A 22,117-nucleotide genomic window follows, 5' to 3' on the forward strand; every position below is an offset into this window, starting at 1 on the left:
ATGGAATTTTATCATATACCCATAGCTCTCTTATCTATTGCTGTATTAATTTTTAAATGATATGTGTGCATAAGGTTAGTGAATTCCACATGCCTTTGTTTACTCCCATAAAGGAGCTAAGATTTTACCCATCTGTTCCAAATAATTTGATATCAGTGTATTTAAGAAATGAATTTTTTACAAGATAGGAGAGATTAAACACAGAACCCCATTCAACTTTTTCTGGAGATATTAAATACATTTGCATCAATTCATAGTTAAGGGATAGTGGCAGTGGCGGAGCTTCATGTTCCAGCACCAGGAGGCGGAGAGCAGGCGGGGGCGGGGCTGGCGCATGTCCTGGGGGCGTGGCACACTGTTTGCAGGGGCATGGCGTGCAGCGCGGGCAGGGGGACAGCCGCAATGGCACCCTACCAGGATCGCGCTGCCAGGGGCGATGGGCTCCCCCCGCACTCCTCTTCCTTCACCAGTGGATAGTGGCTTCTCAGCCATGAGCTATGATGAGTCAGGAAGTTCCTAAGCTCAAATAGATGATGTTAAGCAAGGTCTCCTCTCTCCATATCAGTCTCCCAACAAAAGGTCCATCTAGTCTTACATACAATTCCCAGTGTCAGATGCCTCTGCAAATCCTTTTTTATGGGGAGGATAGGTAGAATATCTAGAAACTTCAACCCAGACTTAACAGTGCCACATTTTGTTGTGTCCAATAGCCACTGGTTGACCTATGCTCTCTGAATTTGTCTAATCACCTTTTAAAACAATGTGAGCCAGTGCATAATTATTTTATTTATAAAAATACGACACACCAGACCACAAGACGCACCTAGTTTTTGGGGGAGGAAAACAAGAAAAAAAATATTCTGAATCTCAGAATCCAGAACAGCAAGAGGGATCGCTGCGCAGTGAAAGCAGCAATCCCTCTTGCTGTTCTGGCTTCTGGGATAGCTGCGCAGCCTGCATTCGCTCCTTAAGACGCACACACATTTCCCCTTACCTTTTAGGAGGGAAAAAGTGAATCTTATAGAGCAAAAAATATGGTATATGCCGCTGTATTACAGTGTTTTGCAGCAATATGAAAACATAAAACCAAACAATAAAATTGTAAAAAGTTAAAAGCAAAAAGAAGTTAAAAACAACACATCTTGGGGCTGCAAATTCCATGCATTAATTATTTGTCTGAAAAAGTATTTTATTTTGTCTCCCCTGTTGATCGGTTCTGCTGGTGTTATGAGGGATGGAGAATGTTGTATCTTTCTGTCTACTTTCTCCAAACCTCACATAACTTCTATTTGCTTCTCTTCCCTTCCCTATGTCATCTTTTTTTTATCTAAGCTATAAAAATACAATTTTTTGCTTTTCCTTACGGGGAAGATGGTCCAGTCTTTTCATCATCTGAGTTGTTTTTTCCTACAGTCTGTGAATCCAATCAACTTAAGTATGCTACCGCCATAAAAGAGAGCCTTCCCTAAATTAATTGTGTTAATTGAGATTTGCTCCATTGTGCTATGGTAATTTATGATGCTCTTTTAATCTGAAACACAAATTAAGTAACACAGGACAAATTCATCCCTGGTGAGATACTGTTAATTTACCTGAAGCTACACCAAAGGTTACTATAACTCATCACGTACTCACAGTCTTTATACCATTACCTAAGGATGAGAGAGTGGAGAAGGGCAACTGGTGCCTCCAGGTATTTTTTGAAGGTTTGGAACAGAGGTAGTGCAATTCCGATGCCGTCACCACCCCTCCCTAGGGATGGGAAAGCAATTTGATTCAGTCTGCTTTTAAATGTGAATTTACCTTTAAATGCAAAGTGAATTGAACCAAATCCCAGCCATTCTTCAAAAATTTGCACTTATCTATAGCCTAGAAGCAAGCCAAATGTATTGTCAAACAGAGACTAACGGCAATTGACCTACAAGAGTGTATGGCATGCAGCCAAGGAGCCTTGTTCCTCTCAGTTGCTGGGTTTGCCAAATTCCACTTCTAAGAATGGGATGCCTTATCTGAAATGGTTATCTGTTCCTAAACACAGGAAAGCCTTTTATCTGGCACCCTTAAATGCCTAACCCTCAAAAGCTTTTATGGGGGACATATATCCAAGTTCCTATAAATAACGAATACTGCCCTTGTCATCACAAGATGGTGGAGTTGGTGCCAAATTGTGTTTATATATGTGTTTTTAAACAAAAAACAGGGAACCACAGAAAATTTGATATACTGCTTTACTTGGGATGGATGGAAGCATTAAAGCCACATTTGGCTTGCTTATAAGCTATAGATAATTAAGAAGGTGAGAACGGTGGTACCTTGGTTCTCAAACGCCTTGGTACTCAAGCGACTTGGAACCCAAACACTGCAAACCCAGAAGTAAGTGTTCCAGTTTGTGAACTTTTTTGGAAGCCGAACATGCTCTGTTTTGAGTGTTATGCTTCCGATTTGAGTGCCACACTTCTGTTTCGAGTGTTACGCTGAGGTCTGTCTGTTTTTGCTATTTATTTTGCATCTTTGTGGCTCCTTTGTTTTTGTTTTTGTGACTGTGTGGAACCCAGTTCAGCTACAGATTGATTGATTGTGTGACTGCAGTACATTGTTTATTTTATCGATCAGTGGTCTTGTTAGATAGTAAAATTCATGTTAAATTGCTTTTTAGGGGTTGTTTTTAAAACTCTGTAATTGATTAATCCATTTTGCATTACTTTATATGGGAAAGCGTGCCTTGGTTTTGGAACGCTTTGGTTTTGGAACGGACTTCCGGAACGGATTTAGTTTGAGAACCAAGGTACCACTGTGACAACATTTTGCAGCAATTCCTTCATCTAGGCAGCCTTATGAGAGTCTCTCATCACCTGGAAAACGAAGGAACTGGGAGGAAGCAAAAGAGCAGTGGAGCCAAAAGTGAATGGAATACATCCAAGCTAAGGTCAAAGAATTTAGTTCAGTTTCCAAAAACAGCATCGGCAACACATATTGATGTGCCAAATATAAATCTAAGAAAACAGGACTGAACTCCTTCTAAGTTAAAACTTAAGACATGGAGACCCAGTAGGTGCTCCAAAAAGAATCTGTGATACGGATATAGCATGGAAATAAGCAGTGACTTGGCGAGGGCTACACAGTGAGCTTAGTAGCTGGAGAGGGATCTGAACTCACATACGGTAGCCTCTGCCAAGCTCAGTACAGTTGTACCTCGGGTTACATACGCTTCAGGTTACATACGCTTCAGGTTACACACTCCACTAAGCCAGAAATAGCGCTTCAGGATAAGTATAGAAATCGGGCTCCAGCGGCGCAGTGGCAGCAGGAGGCCCCATTAGCTAAAGTGGTGCTTCAGGTTAAGAACAGTTTCAGGTTAAGAACAGACCTCCGGAACGAATTAAGTACTTAACCTGAGGTACCACTGTACTCTACTGACTACATGACACCAGTTGGCTTTTCAAAATGCTTCTCTTATCTGACTGCCTTCTGTTAACAATCTATTGGGTTTCTCCAGGTTCTTCTTCATACTGATCTTCGATATCAAGGACATAAAATATCTTCAATAAAAAATGATAATTTCCTTAAAAGTTACTAAAACAGATCTGGTAAAGAACAACCTTCAAAGATCTGCCACCGCTCCAATCCAGTTTGCAGGAACAGCAGAGTTTTCAACTAGCCCCTAATTGATGCTGTGATGTTCTGAATAAAGAGGACAGGTCTGCTCTACTAATGCCTGTTATTTGTCAAATGTTGCACAATCCAGAGGCAGGTTCAAGTTTTGAAAGAAAACACCCAGAGGAGTCTGGGAGGTGCTAGGAAATGGTTTTAGAGAGGCCAATGATTTTAACATTTTGGCTAATGCGTTCAAACATCCTGCAAACCAAGTTAAACAAGAACTTCAGCTGAATTCAGCTACAGAAGTTTTGACAGACAAGTAATCCCACTGGAACAGATGAATAAGGCATCTTTTCTGGTGCTGTTAGCTATGGATAATTATTCTCAGCTGCTCAGAAGACACCAAGATCTTGTCTCTGGAGGAAGTCATTAAGACGAAAGTTGACATCATCATACTGGTGAACTCATTTGAGGAGCATGGAGTGCATAACCCCAAACCCAAACCCATTCCCAAACACACAGGGAAAGCACAATATTGTAGGCTGTTTGACAAACATCTACTTGTGCCAGCTTTGCACCAGGAATTAGGAAACCATAATAATTCCCTCTCTGTCTCTCCCTTGTATAAACTCCTTAGAGTAACCCGATTCAAAGCAAGCTTTACTCAGCCTCTTCTTCTGCTTCTCATCTTGGCCAATACATAATCACCACCACCATCATCATCATCATCATCATAATTTTTTATTTATATCCTGCCATCCCCAGCCGAAGCCGGGCTCAGGGTGGCTAACAATAAAATAATACAACATTCTAAAATCATTTCATTATAAAATTAATTCAAATCAAATTGATGGCAACCATTGGGCTAGAGTTCTGTGAAGATTGCCAAAGGAGGGAGTCAGGCTGTGCCCTGGCCAAAGGCCTGGTGGAACAGCTGTTTTGCAGGCCCTGTGGAAAGATGTCAAGGCCCGCAGGGCCCTAGTCTCTTGTGACAGAGCGTTCCACCAGATCGGAGCCACAGCCGAAAAAGCCCTGGCTCTAGTTGAGGCCAGCCTAACCTCTCTGTGGCCTGGGACCTTCAAGATGTTTTTGTTTGAAGACCGTAAATTCCTCTGTGGGACATGAGGCTTAAATTACCTTGGGGCCAGTTTCATGCTATTTAAGTCATCCATCATATTACAGGAAATAAAATGAGGGTGGCTGATATTTATAAGATGAGTGAGAATCACAGCCAATGTCATTTTTACATTGCCAAAGAGATTTTTGAGTAATATCATTTTTAAACCCCTCTCTACTGGCAGAAACATCAACATTGCTGCAGAGGATTGAGAACCCTACCTCTGCCCTTAAAAGATTTGCACAGGCTTTCCCCTGGTCAACCAAGTAAATCAGAGGGGAGAGTATTTGCAACCTGAGAGGAATCCTCTCTCATCACTGCCATGGCTTAGTAATTTAGAAGGACCAAAAACACTGTTTTGTCTCAACAAGCAGCAGTAGCAATGTTAATGGGCTGACCAAGATGAGAACAAATGGTGAAAGAGGGTGAAAATCCAATGAAACACCAAATAGAATTACAAGCTTTTAATTCTTTTTAAAGAATCTTTTTTCATAATGACATAGCAGATATATGCATGGTTTAATCTAAATAATCTATCATTTTACTTGTATACCACTTAGAGAGTTTTTGGATTCAGCAGTTTATTATTATTTTAAATAAATGAATGAATAATCTACTCCATTTCTGCTTGCTACAAACAAACAAACAAACAAACAAACAAATGGAAATGAAAACCTGACTGTTACTTCTCGTGCACTGAGAAGAACAAGATGTCATGTCCCAGCGCTAACAAAGATATTAGAATTAGATGTGTATTGTCAAGGAACACTTTTGCATACCTATAGATCCCTGGGAATGGGAAGGCTTTTTCTTCCAGTTGCCTCTTGTGAAATCTGAAACTCATTGAAAGTTTTCTTTTGAAATCAGTCCAACAGCAGCACAGGGAGGGGAAACAGACCAGGGAACTGAGCTTGATTTAATCTAGAAACTCCCGACCCCCTGCAGTTTCCCCCTTGCCTACTATGCTGACAGATAGAATTACAAGGGACAAAGTGACTAACTGAACTATGGGAAGTGGTAACAAGACATTTGGGGAGCAGGCCAGTGAAGTCGCCAAGAACATTTTAGATCGCCCTGTTCTTGATGCAATCGCACACAATGTCCACTGTGTGCAAGGCATCTTTGACAACAACAGCAACCAGCATGCAACTCATTTCAAGGTGCCGTGGGACATGCACCCAGAACATGCCAGATGCAGAATGGAACTGGCAGAAGCAAGCAGGCAAAAGAGTTGCAGGAATAAAAGTTAGGGTGGCATTAACAAGGGAGAGGGAAAGTCAGTAGCAAAGGTTGAAATGCAGGTTACCAGTCCAGTAAAAATCCCAAAGACATAAGACAGCAGCAGCAGGATACCTTAAACATCTCTTGCTATGTCCAGTACAAAGCTAGTTTCTGTACAATGAGTCACTTTCATGCTGCTGGAAGGTTGGAAGGGCCTGAAAAAATTCTAATTAATAATCTTCAGTGTCCAGATTATGGAATGGCGCCCATTGATGGACTTGCAGGGCGAAAGGCAGGGAGACCAACCGTAAGTAGAGGCAGAGACAATGGCAGGCAAGGCCAGCTAATTCTAGTCTGTCTCCATCCTCCTCCCTGCTGAATTCTACAAGGGATAACATGGAGACTAAGGAGAAGGAAGCTAATAGGCATTAGACTTGTAGTAAGCAAGAAGGCAGGCAGCTGGGGGCCAGCTGAGGGCAGACTGAGGCTGGTGGGGCAGGAATCCATTTGCCCATATGGACCAGCATCCACTGTCCAATAGATTAAGCTGCTTACTACAAATTAGGCTGGTGGGACCAGTCAATTGACTGGTCAGTTGGTGGCAATGGCATACCCTCCAACACTTTTGAGAAGAAAACTGGGACACTGTCTTTTGGTGCCGCGTTGCTGCATGGGTCAGGTAGCTTGTGCAGAAATGTGCACCAAACTGCCACTGTTTACCAGGGTTGGAGAAAGATAACAGAAAGTGAGAGGGGAATAAACATTTCGCGCCTCGGCTACATGTCCACACCTCCCTCTCAGGGCCCTCGGTTTACCCCAGCAGCACAAGCGAAGCCTCTCCTGAAGTCCCTTCCTAGCGCCCAGATAAGGAGGCATATCTCTAAGTCCCACTTGCAACACCCAGGCTGTCCATTCCCAAGTGCAGATTCCTCACGAGATTGGTCCACATGACATGCATACTTTAAGCCCCTGAGGTAGGAATTCCCTCAGTGGTGCTTCCTGCCAATACTAATAGCCCTTGTGGCCTAGTCCACTAGGGCTGGGATAGCTGGAAACTGGCAGCATGGGAGGCAATTCCTCATCTCTGTGAAAAGTGCCACCACAGATCGGTCAGCTCACCACACTTGGCCTGAGTGGATGAAAAGAAACAGCATGCCACCTTCCCAACACCACTGCCGCCTCAGGAGCTGCTTCTGTGGCCCTTGTCCGCCGGCAGGGAGAAATCTGAGCACCCCAGGATTAGCTCAGAAACCGTGGTGGCTTTTCTAATTCCATGGCTGCCCCCCCCCCCGTAGAATCGGGACAGTTGAACAGTATGCAATGACAAGTTTTCATTTTGCTAAATGCAACTCAGAGGGGGCTCTTTGCATTTGGATCTCTGCTGGAGAGGAAGGGATACAACTTTAAATATCAGTCAATCGTATGTTAATGCGACGTTGCTATAATAACTTACCCAGGCTGTTATCTTTCCAAATGATAAAAGCATAAGAAGAGCCCTGCAGGCGCAGTCAGGCCAATGGCACAGCTAACACAGCCTCCTCTTCTCACAGTGGCCAACCAGTTGCCTGTAGGAAATCTGCAAACTCGCAATAACACCGTGTCACATCTTCTAAGTACACAGAACATTGGAAGAATGTTCATTTTCTCAGATATTTCATGAGTAAGCAGTAAACATTTAGTGGGAATAATTCCTTGATCCAAGAACCAACTATAATTTGTTACCAGCTGGAAGTATCTGTGCCACCCTAACAGATAGCAACACCACACCAGTGTCAACAGTGCATGTGAGTATCTTGTGACTATCATGTTTTCCTTGCTTGTTTTACATCAGCAATGTGCAGCTGCCTACCTCTTTGTGGGCCGTGAGCAAAGTCAAGGAAATTCCCATTGTGGTGCTGCACTAAGTACCTGCTTCTCTTCTGTGACAAGTTTCTTATTTGCCTCATTAAATGACTAGATAAGTGCCTTTTAGAGAAAGATGGATAACTCTCATGTGTTACCATCTACATGAGGCAAGTCCTGTCAGTTTCCTGGTACAGATGCAGTCCTTTGAAATTACAACTGTATAATTGTTCAAGGTTGTCTTGGTGGTTTTCAGGATTTTATGAAGGATGGCCATATCTTTTCATATACAGTGGTACCTCTGGATACAAACGAGATCCGTTCCAGAGCCCTGTTCACATCCTGAAGCGAACACAACCTGTGTCTGCGCATCTGCGTGTGCGTGGGTTGCGATTCGCCACTTCTGCGCATGCGCATGGGCAAGCGGCGAAACCCGGAAGAAACGCCTTCCGTTACTTCCGGGTTGCTGTGGAGCGCAACCCAAAAACGCTTAACCTGAAGCAACTTCAACCCGAGGTATGACTGTATCAGTTACCGTGACTTATGCCATGTTCACATAGAATCAGTTAGCTGTGTTTGCACACACATGTAATACCACATCCCCCAGTTGCTATATATTAGTTGACAAATAGTGTAGGTTTGTTGCTTTTCTGGAAAGTGCACGTTTGTCACACAGATCTTTGTAACACAAAAAATGCAACACTGAGGAAGGAGGCAGAAGCTCTCTTTAATGGCCTCTTCTTAATTCCCTTATTAGTTTGTAGCTCCTTCTTGTAAACAGCAGATGGCACTGGCTGTTCTCTGTTTTTCCACATGATTGTTCTGTGCAAAAGACCGCAGGTTAAGAATGCCAACTAAATTTATATCCCATCCATCTCCAGTTACATATTAAAGGTTTGTAGCATCACAGTTACCTAGCGTGGCAGTTTATCTCGTACATATGGTCATCCTCAAAGCACAATTAAAATTCTGTGGTACACCACACTTTGGAACGTTAGATGACATCATATATATCATATATTATATTGCATCAGATATAATAGCCTTTTTGTAGACATAGCCTGTGGGGTTTACTTCAGTTGTTTCATTAGGTATTCATTCGTAGTCAAAACATTTGATTTCTGGTAAAAGGGCAGAGCCAGGCAACTGTTTAAACTCCCTTTCAGTATACTTTTTATATAACCAATGCCTTCCAGGCCTTGTTTTTGCTCTGCACTGTAGTATTCAAATCAATCTATCTTCTAGAAAGCCCTCTCTACAACTGAAGGCTGTCTAGTACTATAGACCTCATCAAGGATTTAAAGAAAGACATTCTTCTTTCCTATCAAGACTCACCATGACCCCAACCCTAGAGTGAGGGCAATGCCTAAGACCTACCAGTCACTGAACTGGAACTTTCCAAAGTGTGTTGCCGATGTACAATAGCCCTGCGTTGGTCGTACCATCTTTTCCGGAGGCCTTTCCCCACAGTTCTGGTGTGGCAAAGCACCAACCCATGAGTTTGGTATGTTCCCATGCAGATCTGCTCTAGACTACCGGTGTTTCCAGATAAAGGTCTGTAGTCATCTACTCAGAGTAGATCCATTCAAATGAATGAACCTAAGTTAGTCATGTTTATTAATTTAAATGAGCTGTCTTCAATGCCGTCCTAAGTAGCACTTTGTATGACTTCCTCACCCCACCTTCTCTCCCTGTGTGCTCCTTAAATCTCTTCTGGGAGTTCTTGCTACCCTTTGGAGCAAATCTGGGCGTGGTGGGATGTGCATGGAGGAAGGAGAGGGGGAGGGAAAGTCCTGTTGCACAAACAGAAGTTTTTCCACTCATGCATTTATTTAGTTTAATACCACCCTATTCTGAGTAGCATTGAATACCCAGAACATTTGTCAAGTATCAAGCACACTGAATGAGCACATCTGAAACTCACAACCCACACCAGAGCAATGCTGGTTCCTAAGCTGATTGCTGCTAGTTCACATGGGCAGCACATGAATATAGGAAGCTATTTTATACTCCGTAAGAACATTGCTCTAATGGTCCACCTATCTGGGTATTGTCTACAGTGACAGTTGGTGAGTTCTCCTCAGGGCTTCCCTATTGGTGACAATAGAAACGTTTTGATCAACACTATGTGAGAGTGATGCTGTAAAGTCATTGTGGCAAATTGAAAAAGTGGCTCTCAGATGCAGCTGGGGTGGGTATGCATCCACACATCATAAACCCTGGCTGTTGCTTGAGGCTTTCCAGGGTTTCAAATGGGAGCCTTCTCCATCCCAATCTGGAGATGTTGGGGATTGAATTTGGGACCTTCTGCACACAAAAAACCACATACTCTGATACCACTAAGCTACAGCCCTTTCTAGCCATAATCTGTATGTGTGGCATAGCCCACTGCAGCCGCTGAGCACAAAATCTGATGCAGTCTAGATGAAATTATATGCATTATTAGGCAATCAGTTTATTTTTTTTTTCTTTTGAAACCCAAATAATAGGGTGGGGTGGAAGAGCAAAGCATAAGCAGACCAAAATCAAATATTTTAAATGCCTGAGCAAACAAGTTTTAACCTGGCCCTGAAAAGATGTAACATTGACATCCTGTTCCACTTCAGTAGGGAGAGTGTTCCAAAGTTAAGGCCTCTCTACAGAAAAATGCCCTCTCCTTTGTGCAAGTTTAACATGCTTCAGGAAATGAAGGCGCTCGACCTCTGGTTGACCACTGTGAGAACAGAATACTGCACTGGATGAGCCTTTGGTCTGATCCAACAGGGCTCTTGTAATGTTCTTACTCTCAATATCAGGTGATGGGGGCAATGTAGGGCCTTTGTGACATACTTGTAAGCCCCCTTTGAAGCAGCTATCTGGGTACTACCAAAGGAAACCAAATTCTGGATTAGATTGACCTTGGCCAGTCCAACAGGAATCTTCCTAAATGTTTTGTTTGACGAATACCTTTCTTTTGCCTATTTGTATGTGATGATATGCTGCAGATCAATGGTGGGGAACCTGTTGCCCTCCAGATGTTGTTGGACTATGCCATCCCTGGTCATTGGGCATGGTGGTTGAAGCCAATAGGTGCTGGAGTCCAATAATCTCTGGAGGGCCAAAGGTTCTCAACCCTACTTGATGTACTGGATTAGAACCTAAGATAGTTGACTCCAGGCAGTTCACAGAAGTTCCCCATTCCCTTTCCCCCATCCTTATGGCCATCTGCACACACATCCCAAAGTCCCTATGGAGGGTTGGGAGTCCCTTATTCAAAACATATGCATATCTTAGGATCTAAGTCTGATTTGGAGTGATATCCCCCTTCCCCAGAAGCCCTCCCTTGCCCATGCCTCATCACACATGGTTAAGGAACCATCTCCCAAACTCCAAAAAAAGCTTTGCTGAAGGTGCTTGTGACTGGAGGGAACAGGGACAAGATGAGAAACTTCCCATGGGCTTCCTTAACTTATATGAGGATCCAGACTATTGCAACTAAGCTGTTCAATAAGCATGTAACAAACCTCACAGTGTCATAGTGACCCAATTAATAATAAAGAGAAATTGTATCCACATGTATAGTAGAAGAGGAACAGCACTGTGCGTGGCTCTCCATTTAATTAACCCCTATAAACAAAGATAGGGAAATAGTTTCTGGGAGACAGTTGTTACAGCAGAAGGCAGGGAACCCTAATCATTACAAACTGATTTCATAAAACCCCTTATGAAGGTTTAAGATATCCACAGCCAACCAGAGTGAGCAAAGTCTCTCCATAAAACACCTCCCATATTTCTTGTGCCAGAAAATATAATTACTCTCCTTATGTAATTGTACACCAGGTCAAGGTTAATAGTGAAATAAATAAGCAAAGCAATTGCCTGAACAATGTCCCTGGGAGATTTATACCACATATGTCATCAAAAATCAAATAAAAGAATGTGGCAGTCTTTGCTGGAAAGTAGGCTTTGTACCTCAATGTCTGTCCGATACTATCAGGACATATCATGTGCCAACCTTTCCAGGGCTCCAGAATTTCCTTTGCTTAAATTGGCTTGCACTCATTTAGTCATAAGCGCTTTAACTTTTTTTGTATGGAGCTTTCAACTATAACAAACTGGATTATCTCATTGCTCTTGTGACTCCTACACCCAAAATCTCAGTCATATGATCTTGACATCTTGAGGGCTGAGTCACATATTTAGTAGAGTTGGCATTTCAGCAGAGAATATCCACATTTCTATGTTCTCATCCATGTGAACATGTACTATGAATATGAGCATGGCACTTACATGTTCAGATTTGTAATTACATATGCTAAACATGAACACTGTTCATTTTTGTGTGGATGGTTTTTTTAAACAAAAAAATTAATACATTTATTCAAAAGTTACACGTCAGTTGCTGTTGGACTACAACTTCCATTATCCCCAGCTATCAGGACTTGTGGTCAGGGATGATGGGAGTTGTAGTCCAACAGCATCTGGGGACCCAAGGTTGAAAAAGGCTGGTCTGGACACTCTCTCAGTCTATCCAACCTCACAGGGTTATTGTGTGGTTGTTGTGAGAGGAAGTGAGCGATAAATAAGCAACATACATCTCCTTTCATACTCTGTTATTTTTTGGTTCTATAAATAAGTCTCTAGTGCATGTGTGCAAATTGTCGAAGCAGCATTCACTAAATTGCTACTAGAAGGGCAAAGGATAGTGGAATGTGAAAATCCATGTGCCCATGCGATCTGTGTCTAGTTCTAATCAGATTTCTTCCCCGGTTTATGCTCAGTCAATTGAATATTTCATCTATCCATACATGTAAACAAAGTATGCAATGGTAGGTCCATTAACATGCTCCAAGTTCAATAATGTACATTTGTTCAGGTCATTAACGGTTCCAAGATTGCACCAGTTTCTTTTAGTGTCCTTTCTATAGAACAGAATTTTAATTTCAATTGTTGAAGGTCATTGAGGGCATTACACGACAAAGTGATAAGAACGGTTATGTGTGAGAACAGCTACGCTTCAAGCTCAGGCGTGACCATCCACCTGACCGGGATATTGCCAAGTCACAGCAGGAAATATGTTTGAAACTGCTGTAAACAGGAAACTGGCTGGCAGAAGTAGGTACAAGGAGCACTTTACCATCGCCTGGTAACGTGATAGTTCATTGTTACGTATATAGGAGATCTACTGGTACAACATGACTTCTGTTTCCTCTCCTTCCAACATTCAGCTCCATTGGATGGTCTGAGGTCCTAGAATAATGAGAAAGGGAGAAAATTTCTCCCCTGCCACACCACGTACAACTTTGCACACATTATGCCTCTCCTACTCACCCGTGTGTCCTAAACCAAGAAATCCCAAATGTTGTAGCCTTTCCTCATAGCTAAGACCAGCTTAAGGGTTCAGGGAGGGCGGCCCTCAAGGCAGGGAAGTGGTGGGTGGTGGGGGTGGAGAAGACAGTGATGTACAGAGCGAAGACCAAGGTAATCCATTTTCATTTCCACTTCAAGAAATGCAGGGTCAAGGTTCAAGGCCGCTGAGCCACAGAGGGGAGTTGGGGTGGGACTAGGGGGAAAGAGGCAGCCCAGGAAGAACAGAAAAGTGGGGGTGTAGGCGAAGAAACAGCATCTCAAACCTAGAGGGGGGAGGACTTAGTGCTTGAGATGCATTGCTGCCCATCCCCGCTGCCCACAGAAGAGTTTCTATTACAAAAGGAAAGAGGGATGGGAGAGGATAGAATCATACCTCCAGAGCTGGAAATATCAAGGCAGCATCTAACCTCCGGTTGATACTGTGCTACGGATAAAGAGAATGCAAGGCAGCTGAAGATGACTCACAATAGGAGTTGGGGAGGGGGACCTGAGTCATTGTGAATCTGACCTGATAGGTCAGATGGGGAAATCTGCTGCCCACATCAAACATGGCAATCAGCCATGGCCAAACTAGATGAGATTAGTGTGTGCATGAATGGCTTTTAAATAGTACATAGGAGGTGTGGGGGCCCCAAACCAATCGAGATTGAGACTCAGGGGAGGCAGTGGGGTTTAACCATTTGCCCTCCTGCTGCAGTCCTGATACTGTCCGGCTCTCCTGCCTGCTGTTTGCATTGGAAGAAAAGTTCTCTTCCAATGCAAACAGCAAGCGTAAACCCTCAGATGCATCTGAATCCACGGGGGCGGGGGGGGGGACGGGACTCGCAGGTGTGAGTTGCCCACTATCAGGAGTTGCATTCTATGTGGCATATGTACATATATGAGTGTATGCGTGTGTGTGTTTGCTTCAAGAAATATTGGAACTACACATTATACCATAAAAACGAGATCAGATTTTCTGCAATGTACTTATAACTAGCTATAACTAGCTGAATGGAGCTAACTACTTAGTTGTACAACTAACTTCTCAGTACTATTGTTTATATGTTCATGTAATCCAGGGTAAAAGAGAAGCAGCTCTAAAGCCTCTTTTCTAGCCAGGATGTGTTTAAAACTCATTTTAAACTTTGATTCATTCCTGGAATAAAGCAGTTCAGGGACTGGTATAACTCACCTTGTAAATACCGTAAGTGGAAATGGACAATGCTTGCATTTGTTTTTCACATGTTAATGAGATGGTCACCTTTTCACAATTTATTAAAGCTGCTGATACGCTCAGATATTAAATGTGACTCAGAGGCTTGCATTTCCAATCCAAAGTCCAAATCCTGAACTGTTGCCTTGCCACATTCCAAGCGGCAGGCACCCTGAAAATATTGACTCAGATTCGATCCTTTATTCCAGGGTATAGGGCAAAGGGGGGGGGAGAGAAAAGAGAGTGCATCACCTCCTCACAAAAACCTACCTTCACTTTTACTGTCAAATGCCTATTGCCACAGAAAAAATATTCAGGTGTAGGCAAATGCAAATATATGTATTTCTGTGAAGAAACTCAGAAACATTGGTACCTTACTGCCATAAACTTGTTCAAGGGATCCTGTGAGTTGTATTTATGTAAGGGGAATTAGGGGTGGCTAACAGTGAATTTGCAGTGTCTATAAATTACCAGGATCTTTTGTGGAAAGCCATGGCAGGAAGACATGAAGAACATAGGAAGCTGCCTTATAATGAGTCAGAGCCTTGGTCTATCAAGCTTTGTATTGTCTACTCTACACAGATTGGCAGCAGCTCTCCAGCATTTCAAATAACAGTCTTGACCTACCTGGAGAAGGCAGGTTTGAACCTGGGACCTCCTGCAAAGCTGATTCTCTACCACCAAGCCACGGCATTTCCTCATTATTTGCTCTGTTTTTGATGCTCAGGCTGTGCCGGTGCTTATGTAGCCAAAATGCCACTCCCTTGCACAAATGAGGGGTGAAAGCTTTCCAGAACTACAAATCAGGGGCGCCGACTTATAAAAAATATTGGGGGGGGGGAGCCATACCGGGGTCCTGCCCCGGGAAGTTTTCTAAATTTTAGATGAAAATTAGTGAGTTTTAAAGTATTTCGGCGGAGCCGGAGCGATTTGGGAGGAGGGGGCTTGTTGCTGGATTCTTCAGCTGGGCCAGAGATCCCCTACTGGGGGGTCCCTGGGCCGAGTTGTGAGCACGGCCTGCTGAAGGGAGATCCAGCCGATTGCGCGACGGGGACGGCCGGGGCTCTCCGGCTAGGGCGCGCGGCTGGCTGGCTGGCGAGGGAGCAGGTGGGGAGGAGGCGGGGGATGGCGGTGGCGCTCTGCTGGAGGGGCGCCTGAGATTATTGGGAGGCAGAGGGGGCTCGGGCCCCCTCAGGCCCCATGGAGTCGGCCCCATGGAGTCGGCGCCTATGCTACAAATACACATTTATTTTCTTAAAATAAACCCCACCTTTCTTTCATCATGGAACCCAGGATGGTATACATCTGATTACCAGGCAGTCATCCATCCAGGCTCTGATGAGCCCCAGACCTACCAAGCTTCGACAAGATGGTGGACTCGTGCTTTCAGACCATACACTAAACCAGAGGTCGGCAGCCTAAGGCCTATGGGCCTCAAGCGGCCCATGGGGGGTCGTTTAACCGGCCCATGGACCCCCGCCGCCTGCTCGGGGAACCCCGCCACCCGCTCGGTCAGCTCCCGTGTGCCGTGCTAAACCAGCGTGGAGCAGAGCCAGGACCACCTTCCGTGACACTGGCAGGATTCCCATTGGCTGCAGGAAGCTCCATGCTGGAAATAGTGTTTGCGCACTCTGGCCCACCTCTGTCTGCGGGACAGTGAACCGGCCCAAGCCACAAAAACCTTGCCGACCCCTGCACTAAACAGCCCAATGAGAACTGAGTATGCTCAGTGGCAATAGAACACTATTGCTGTATGTGGAGGGTGAATGGAATTAAACCAGAACACCAGAGTTTTTTGCAGATCCAGCTCTATATACAGTGGTACCTCGGGTTAAGAACTTAATTCGTTCTGAAGGTCCGTTCTTAACCTGAAACGGTTCTTAACCTGAAGCACCACTGTAGCTAATGGGGCCTCCCTCTACTGCTGCTGCTGCACCACCGCACCACGATTTCTGTTCTCATCCTGAAGCAAAGCTCTTAACCTGAGGTACTATTTCTGGGTTAATGGAGTCTATAACCTGAAGCGTCTGTAACCCAAAGTGTCTGTAACCCGAGGTACCACTGTACTAATAGTGACCTCAATTTTCTGAGTGCCAGTCTTTTTAGAAGCAATATGACAAAACATTAGTTATCAGCAGACTTAGGGGAACCACGAGGTTTTTCAGAAGTACAAAAGTATTTACAGGGATTGGGGGAAGCTTCCCAAGGGAAAAAAACCAAATTGAGTCCAGTGATAATTGGTATGCTCAGTGGGCATCTATTGCTTATTACTGGAAAACCAGAAAACCAGAAGGAGGGGAAATGGAGTGGTTGGATTCCACATGGCAACATTTTGTTACAGGTCCAACTTGTAAAATTAGTTGGGTGCAGCACTCCCCCCCCCCTTTTTAATATAAAATATATTTTATGTTAATTTGTCATTAGAGTAAATATTTGTTTGTAAAAAGCACATCTACATTTTCTGAAGGTCTAACCGTATTGTCCAAAAAATAGGATCAAAGTGGACAAGTGTTTCTGAACTTTGTGACATGACACATCTTTGGCAGTTTTATTGGCTGCTTGGCCAGTATGAAATTGGATGCTTTGTATATCTTGGCAAAAACAAGCACAGCCCTGAAATGGCTCAGCCCTTTTCACATTGGCCTAGGGTTATGAAACAGATCCTATTCCTCAAGAGCACAGTACCTGGTGTCAGCAGAAGCAACCCAATATTTTTTAGAAGACTGCAGTTCGATAGACACTTTCCTGGGAGTAAGCTCCATTGGGGCTTACATCTGAGTAGATGTGCTGGACATTACCTCCTAAGTAATAACAAGGTTATAAAGTAAATATGTTATTGTCTTTTTATAGGTATGCATAATTAAAATTACGATGTCTAGAAAATGGAAGTTTATGTTGTCAATAAATGGGAGAAGGGTTGTGGTTCGACATAGACAACACTGAGGAATATGGACCTATGGTCTAATTCAGCATAAGGCAGCTTCCGGTGTTTCTAACAAGACTGTGAAAAGTTTAAAACAAACAAAACAAAACAGATTCCTTTACATCACAAGCAGAAAATCCAGGAAGGCTGCTGAATCGTTAGTCAATATGTAGGATGATTGTTGAAGGAAGACAGGGAGACCATAGAGAAGCTACAAGAATTCTTTGTTTTGCTCTTCAGTGTGGAAGATGTTTGACAGATGTTCACACCTGAACCACTTTTCAGGGAGAATATCTGATGAGACAAGTCAAGCAGAGACGATGAGATGTTCTAGGACTTGTCAACAAAATGCACATGAAAAAGTTACTAAGTCTGGCTGGCATGCTTCTGAGAGTCTTCGTGTGTACGCAAAACACATTCAGAACAGATGAGTTCCCTCAAAGAACTCTGGGGACTGTAGTTTACACCTCACAGAGTTACAGTTTCCAGCAACCCTTAACAAACTATTGTGCTTGGTATTCTTTGAGATCTGAAGATCTCAGGACAGTTCACAGCATAAAAATGCAAGATAAAAACACAATATACACAATAAAAATGCGGGGGGGACCAATAGCCCCCTCCCCACTACCCTCACAGTTGGGTGGTATGTAAATAAAATAAATACGGAAACAGAAATAAAATAAAAGGGAAGCAGAGATATCATTAGGAAATATATGAGCCACAAATCGATCGTGTGGTAGAACTTTCTGGTTTCTTTTGAAACTATTTCTTTCTCTTTGTCAGAGCAAAAGGGATACCTACCCTTAAAAATAAGAGATCGAGTATTTTAGAGTGTGATTAGACAGCAGTATGCCCCCTTTTCAAGAACAAAAACAAAAAAAATCAACATAGCATCAAAGATAGGAATACATGTGCTTTCTAACTCATGTCTTATTTTGTGTTGAAAGTTTACAATGAATATGCAACTTTAGGCTGCTTGGGTTTGAGGAACTGGAATACAGCAACCCTACTAACCCACTTTTTCTTTAAAAGTGATCCAGAGGGCAGTGCATTAAATTATAAATACCTAATGTATGTCCTTGGATAGTTTTGAGGCAACATTATTAAAACAGAATTATTAAACAAATATGCCTTGCTGCCCAAAAAATCAGCACAATTTCTCCTGAGGGGTGTCCTGCTTCATTAAACATTTCAATTCCCCTGAGTTTGTCAACAAACATGTAGATGGGAGTAACATCTACCAAAAATACAAATTCCCATCAGTTTTAAACCAGTTTTCCTCTCATGGCATTCCTCCTGCCCCAAAGAATCCTGTAATTTGATGAGAGTGTTGAGAATACTCTGTTAATAATCGCTAGTCCCCTCTCATAGTTATCATCTCAGACTTCCCTAGGAAGTGGAAGACTATTGTAATGTGTTTGTGGGGGTAGTTTGAAAAAATTCTCAAGGACACCCTCCATGGACTATAAAAAACAGATTAGAGGATTGGCAAAGGTATAGGAACTGGCCTGGCAAGTTCTTTACTTGTGCATGCTCTTTTGTTATCAGCTCACCTTCCTGAATGAGCAAGAAGGTGGAGGATTGCCCATCTTTTTGTTCTCTGCCTGGGCAGGGGGAGAAGGAAAGCTAACCTGCTTTTTGGGTCTTTCTTGAACCTGGGCCCACCTGCAAAGCTAAATACGAGAACATGATATGTTGAAGTGTTAATGCTGCAAGCCTTTTGTATTATGCTCAATGTATGCATGTGTAAATAAGTCTTAAATCACACAAATGACAGAAGTTTCCAATAACCATTATTCCAAGAAACCCAAACCTAAGGTATGTGTGGGGACCCCTGAAACCTCTCACCACTGAGGGGTGTAGGTAACACTATTCAGCTAGTTGAAATTGTACTGTTGCTTTGTTTTTAAAATGAAGGGGCAACCCATTGCTTATTTAGTAGAGCATTCGTTTCCCACTCTCCAGCCAAAAAGGCTCCTGGAGCCGCTGACATATAAGCAATTAAAATGAGACTGTGCAGGGGTTGGACTGACAAGCCCTGCACCTTCTAGGTCCCTGGTGTCACTGTTCAGAGCATAGACTCTGTACAAGTACAGACTTGTTATGGAAATAAAGGGGGGCACTTATTGGAAATCAGTTTTGTCACCTCTTGCCCCCCAAACCCCGAGACAATGAAGCCAGCCAGCTTTTATTCACAGTCGCATAAGCACTACACTACAGCATGGCCATAAACTTGTACGTTCAACTGCTGAAATATACACACAATGGCCTGCCCATATTCAGCAATATCAAGTTACAGTATAGGAAAACTGGAGCTATTAACAGTAATCCTTCTAGTTGGTTAATTGGTTCGGCCACTTCCATGCACATGACGTGTGATGCTAATTATTTCCTGAAGAAGTGTGCATGCACACGAAAACTCATACCAAGAACTAACTTAGTTGGTCTTTAAGGTGCTACTGGAAGGAATTTTTTTATTTTGACTATGGCAGACCAACACGGCTACCTATCTGTAATTATTTCCTGTGAGAGTTAAATGATAACCAATCAGAGGCAGCTACAGGAGAGCTATGAGATTAAGGGGAGGGTCAGATGCCTTGTCAATCCCAGCAGGTATATAAGAGGACGACCCGGCCTGCCCAGGCCATAGGCAAAAGTTTTTCAGTGTTAATTTTATTCATTTTTTAAAAACACCATGGTATTTAACAATAATATCTTACTGTATGTCCTTTAGAGGAGAAATTGGCTTCACTCGATTTTGTTTATAATACTCTTCCATTTTCTTCTAGTTGTGAGGGTGGGGGGGTGGGGAGGGGCCTCACCAGTGGAGTAGCCTAGGGCCTCTTTTCATCTAAATCCGGCCCTGCTTAAACTGCATAAATACCGTAATACAACTAGTTTTTATGTATACTCATAATACTGAGCAATCAGATCTGCTGTTTAGCAAACAGCACAATAAAGTACTGGTAAATAGCTGATTGCCTACCACAGGAACTTTTGTTTCCCCAGTAACTGGATTAGTGCACCTAACATTTTATAATTTCCTATTTGGGTTTCCACCCCTGTGCAAGGAGCTATATCAGCACCTCTCCCCCTTCCCTTATGTGACTGGATTCCTCTGTTGAGGCGCACAGAGGAGCCTGGCTGCCCAGTGCAGTGTCGCCAGTGTTAAATTGTGGGTGAACATATCAGACGACACAGTGATTCTTCAAACAGCTCTTGTTTATTCAGAGGCCAGAACAGAACTGAATTGAAGAGCTCAGTCAGCCTGCTTATATAGAGTTCCAGTACGTTACTGTAGCAACTTTCTAAAACTATCCAATCACTGAACGTCACTTTCGATCCTTCATTTGCATACAAACTATCCAATCACTGAACATCACTTTTGATCCTTCATTTGCATAACTATCTACAGTATCCCCCTGCTGGCCCAGGGTGAGAGCAGTACATGTGAAAAGGATCTAGGAGTCTTGGTTGATCACAAACTTGACATGAGCCAACAGTGTGACGCGGCAGCTAAAAAAGCCAATGCAATTCTGGGCTGCATCAATAGGAGTATAGCATCTAGATCAAGGGAAGTAATAGTGCCACTGTATTCTGCTCTGGTCAGACCTCACCTGGAGTACTGTGTCCAGTTCTGGGCACCACAGTTCAAGAAGGACACCGACAAACTGGAACGTGTCCAGAGGAGGGCAACCAAAATGGTCAAAGGCCTGGAAACGATGCCTTATGAGGAACGGCTAAGGGAGCTGGGCATGTTTAGCCTGGAGAAGAGGAGGTTAAGGGGTGATATGATAGCCATGTTCAAATATATAAAAGGATGTCACATAGAGGAGGGAGAAAGGTTGTTTTCTGCTGCTCTAGAGAAGCGGACACGGAGCAATGGATCCAAACTACAAGAAAGAAGATTCCACCTAAACATTAGGAAGAACTTCCTGACAGTAAGAGCTGTTCGACAGTGGAATTTGCTGCCAAGGAGTGTGGTGGAGTCTCCTCTTTTGGAGGTCTTTAAGCAGAGGCTTGACAACCATATGTCAGGAGTGCTCTGATGGTGTTTCCTGCTTGGCAGGGGGTTGGACTCGATGGCCCTTGTGGTCTCTTCCAACTCTATGATTCAATGATTCTTCGTGACCCCATGGACCAGAGCACGCCAGGCATTATTTCATACGTTATTTCATAGGTAAAGGTAAAGGTACCCCTGCCCGACGGGCCAGTCTTGCCAGACTCTGGGGTTTGTGCGCCCATCTCACATTTATTGGCCGGGGGCCAGCGCTGTCCGGAGACACTTCCGGGTCACGTGGCCAGCGTGACAACGCTGCTCTGGCGAGCCAGAGCCGCACACGGAACGCCGTTTACCTTCCCGCTGGTAAGCGGTACCTATTTATCTACTTGCCCCCGGGGGTGCTTTCGAACTGCTAGGTTGGCAGGCGCTGGGACCGAGCAACGGGAGCGCACCCCGCCGCGGGGATTCGAACCGCCGACCTTTCGATCGGCAAGCCCTAGGCGCTGAGGCTTTAGCCCACAGCGCCACCCGCGTCCCCTACGTTATTTCATACCTCCGTACAATTCTTTTAAAAGCAAGTGGCTATTAGTATGTATTTCATTACTTATTTATTTATTGAATTTATATTCCGCCCTATACCTGGAGGTCTTAAGAGGACTGAGGTGGCTTGCCTAAGGTCACCAACTGAGATAAGGGCAGAAGCGAGACTTAAACCGCAGGAAGCCTAGCTTCTCTTGGCTAAGCACACGAAGGAATATTTCGGTAATCCAGGAACAACCTCAACACATGATTTCTGGCATGCGTTTCTCCCTCCACCAAAATATTATTTGAGGGGAAGCTTGGGAAGAGCTGTATTTATCGCGCGGCTCT

At 43.7% G+C, this 22,117-nt stretch overlaps 1 long non-coding RNA gene across 1 annotated transcript; it reads right to left on the minus strand.

Annotated features, from left to right (window-relative positions):
• Nucleotides 1–16,786: 16,786 nt before the first annotated feature.
• Nucleotides 16,787–21,982, minus strand: LOC309533550. The gene is made up of 3 exons (XR_014220276.1): nt 21,887–21,982; nt 18,798–18,917; nt 16,787–17,538 (listed from the first exon to the last, which is right to left on the minus strand). It is a non-coding gene; the product is annotated as an uncharacterized lncRNA (long non-coding RNA).
• Nucleotides 21,983–22,117: the final 135 nt, after the last annotated feature.

This window comes from Podarcis vaucheri (genome assembly GCF_965113315.1).
Source record: "Podarcis vaucheri genome assembly, chromosome: 5".
Taxonomy (NCBI): Eukaryota; Metazoa; Chordata; class Lepidosauria; order Squamata; family Lacertidae; genus Podarcis; species Podarcis vaucheri.